The 3975-nt window shown below is 42.1% G+C and overlaps 1 non-coding gene across 1 annotated transcript; it reads left to right on the plus strand.

Moving 5' to 3' along the window:
• Positions 1 to 2699: 2699 nt before the first annotated feature.
• On the plus strand, positions 2700 to 2805 carry LOC115802650 (U6 spliceosomal RNA). The gene has a single exon (XR_004023163.1). It is a non-coding gene; the product is annotated as a U6 spliceosomal RNA (small nuclear RNA).
• The last annotated feature ends 1170 nt before the right edge of the window (positions 2806 to 3975 follow it).

Here is a 3975-nt window from a genome sequence, read left to right on the forward strand (position 1 = left end):
TGCTTCCTGCTTCAGAACTGTTTGCATCACGTTTGCAGAGAGGACTTGGGGTCCTAAGAGATCGTCATTTCATACATTTCCTCAAAAATGATTGTCTAATAACACCAGATACAGTTAATCCATGTTCATGAATTTAAAGGGGTCCACAAGTAAACCTATTAACTTCTGCGATTCTAAGCTGAAATGTACTTAAGATTTATGTATAGATGTAAACCATAAAGCCCCACTATTTTACCCTAATGAGGCAAGAAAATCTGCATTGTTGTGAAATCTAAATTATAGAACATTTGGTGAAGTTTGTTTTGTTTTGCTTGTTCACGAAAGAAAGTGCTTCCCGGGCAATTTGCTTTAATAAATATGTAAGAATGATTTAGAATGTATAAATGAAGGTGGATGAATATTTCTAAATTAAGGTACTCTAAATTATTTTACTAATTATTATACTACATAACTTCCTTTGATCTTACCTGTTTTTTAATCCCTTGAGTACATTCCCTAGCTGTTGCTATTGATAGATAATACTTAAAACTCACCCCCAGATGAAACCATCCCAAATTGCCCTCTGGGGGGCTCCTGGTGAGAGGAGAGGGGCTCCCCTGGTGGGTGGATTCGGTGCTAGACCATACCGTGTTATTGGGGAGCCCCACAATGGCCAGCTTCCCAGTTCCTCTGGCTCCCTCTTGGGCCCCACAATCCCCCAATCCAGTGCTGGCTTCTGGTGGCAGGGAGACTTCCTGGTTGATTGGGGCTTCAGCTCCCATAGCTGTGAGCAGCGGTTGCCATGGCAAATCACCATTTTCTGTTGACCGAGAAATCATCAGGTCACTTTCTACCTCAGGTTTCCATTTAACTTCGTAAGAGGAATGGATGGCTATTCCAGTCAGGGCAAACTCCTTCCATTTTGTTCTGAGTTCCCTTCTTCCTTCTCCAAATGTAGGATCAAAGTTCCAAGGCCTTCGAGCCTCAAGGCATCACAGCCTTCTGGTCCGCGGAGGAGCAAACTGGCTCATCCACCACTCTTTCCCCAGGTGTGTGGGTTAGGGCAGAGGCGACCTGACCCCACCTCTAGTTATGATGGATTTAGGCTGATAAGCTCTCACAGCTCCAGCAGTTCAGAAAGCTTTATGCCTCACAACTATTCTCCCTGTCATGAATCTCTAAAGCTTACTTTGGAATTCAAAAGCCACGAATTGGTACCTTTATTCTTCTGCATTATCCTTCCCCTGAAGCTGTAAGCTTGAAGTGCCTCAACCTCCGTAGCTGTTTCCAATGCGGAAAAGGGCCAGGAGGTAAAATAAATTAGAGGCTGTGAGACACCTTTGTTAATACACTTATCTCACACTTAATTTGAGGACTTTTATTCCTGAAAACTCTGCCCTTAAGTGAAGAGCCAACAGGTGAAAAAAAAAAAAAAAAGGTTTCCATTGATTTCAGTGAGATAAATGATGATGTGTTCCAGCTCTACCCGAGACAGTCAAACACTTTTCCAAAAGGAAAAATAAATCAGTTGAACAAGAGCAAGCTTATATAAATAACAAACAACAGCTCCAAAATAAGTGCATACAAAGTTTGCACATAAAATGTAATGTAATAAAAAATAATTATATATATTCTTTCTGCCCCATAACCTTCACTGTTTTAAAATTCTTTGGGGGCTCATGGTTATATTGCATTCAAACTGCGGTGAAATCAAAGTTAGAATGCAAGAAAAACACATTTAGGGCAAAATAAAGCCTCAACCTTAGGGTCCTCGGACACCTGTGGAAATAGGTAGGTGAGCCATGAACCCAAAGGTCTTCTGGGGGTGTCATCTTCATCCTCCCGCCCAACTGCAGAGCAGAAATCCCAGACAAGAGATGGGGGATACCCCGATTATGTCACTATGTTGGAAAGGATGTGGAGAAAAGGGAACCCTCTTACACTGTTGGTGGGAAGGTAAATTGGTGCAGTCACTATGGAAACAGTATTGAGGGTCCTTACAAAACTAAAAGTAGAGCTACCATATGATCCAGCAATTCCAATCCTGGGTGTATATCTGGAAAAAACAAAAACACTAATTCGGAAAGATTCACGCACCACAATGTTCATAGCAGCTCTATTTACAATAGCCAAGACATGGAAACAAACCAAGTGCCCATCAACAGATGGTTGGCTTAAGAAGATGTGGTACATATATACCATGGAATAGTACTCAGCTATAAAAAATAATGAAATACTGCCATTTGTAGCAACGTGGGTGGACCTATGCTTAGCGAAGTTAGAGAAAGACAAATACCATATGACATCACTTACACATGGAATCTAAAAAATAATACAAACGAATCTATATACAAACCAGAAACAGACTCACAGACATAGAAAACAAACTAGTAGTCACCAAAGGGGGACATGGGGGAGCAAATTAGGGGCATGGGTTTAACAGATTAAAAAATAAATAAAAACCCGGATGCAGCTTCCAGGTGTGATGTGGGTAGGGTTTCCTCACCAGAACCCTAATCCATGTCCTCCGAGTAGGCTCTGGATTGCCAGACCCTCTCCTAAAGAACCTTCCCAGTGCCGGGAGCTCAGCCACAGCAGTGCGGCCATCCGGCTTCTCATTCAGGCTCAGAGGGTCCTGTCACTCTCCAACACAAAGCTACATAGTGGCAGAGGCAGCAAGCCATGCTGTGAGCAGGCCTCACTTCAGAAGCTCTTCTTACGTGCTCGCTTCGGCAGCACATATACTAAAGTTGAAACAATACAGAGAAGATTATCATGGCCCTGTGCAAGGATGACATGCACATTCGTGAAGTGTTCCATATCGTTTCATTTGTAGACACGTGGGTGGACCTAGAGAGTGTCATACGGAATGAAGTAAGTCCAAAAGACGAAAGCAAATATTGTATAATAACGCATATAGGTGGAATCTAGAAAAATGGTATCTTATTTGCAAGACAGACTTAGAGACACGGTTGTAGAGAACAAATGTATGGACACCAAGGGGGAAAGAGGTGGGGAGGGAGGAATTGGGAGACTGGGATTGACACATATACATTATTGATACTATGTATAAAATAGACAACTGACGGGAACATACTGTATAGTACAGGGAACTCCACCTAATACACTTTGGTGACCTAAACGGGAGGGAAGTCCAAAAGGAAGGGGGTATCTGTGTGTGTATGGCTGATTCATTTTGTTGTGCAATGGAGGCTAACACAACATTGTAAAGCAGCCATACTCCAATAAAAGTTTAAAAATAAATAAATAAATAAAATCTATATTAAAAAAATCATATTTTTATTGCTGGTGAAAAAAAAAAAAAACTCTTCTTATTAACATCCTGGGAGTCATAATACCCCCTCTTCACACAGGAAGAGGCTGACACATAACAAGCAACTTGCCTTGAGAGTCAGAGCCCCAAGCCCGCTGGTCTTGGCCTCAGAATGGGAACAGAGCATCTCAGCTCCGTGACGGTGCACCACCTATGTGTCAGCAATTAAGGGATAAACCCACTTGTGGTTGAACTAGCTAATCTCGGAATAAAGACCTGCCAACATAATGAAGAACTTGGGCATTTCCAAGAAATTGGATTAACTCATCATAATACAGAGCTCGGCATTTATGAGTGACTGTTTCAAAAACTTGAAAATGACCCAGACACAGACGTGATCTCATTCAACACAGCAAGGAGGAGGCTGGCACTGTCACCTTGTTTTACACGGTAGGAAGATGCCAGGGCAAAACCTCACTGGAAGCCTGACCACTGACTGAGTGAAAATGGGTTGGATACATACCCTTTCACCTCTTTGCATATCTGACCACGTTATTGCAAAGGAACTCTTATAAATGGCAAACACAGTTTTTAAAAAGCTACTTTTATATTATGCTGGAAATGTGATGGGTAATGAGTCTGCTTAGTTTCGGAAGATGCACCTTGATGAGCGTGGAAAGCAGCAGGATCCTATGTGATTGCAAGGTTTGGTCGCCCTGATT

Source organism: Delphinapterus leucas, chromosome 3 (assembly GCF_059928025.1).
Source record: "Delphinapterus leucas isolate spDelLeu-1000000601 "Yukka" chromosome 3, BTC_Dleu_Yukka2, whole genome shotgun sequence".
Classification (NCBI taxonomy): domain Eukaryota; kingdom Metazoa; phylum Chordata; class Mammalia; order Artiodactyla; family Monodontidae; genus Delphinapterus; species Delphinapterus leucas.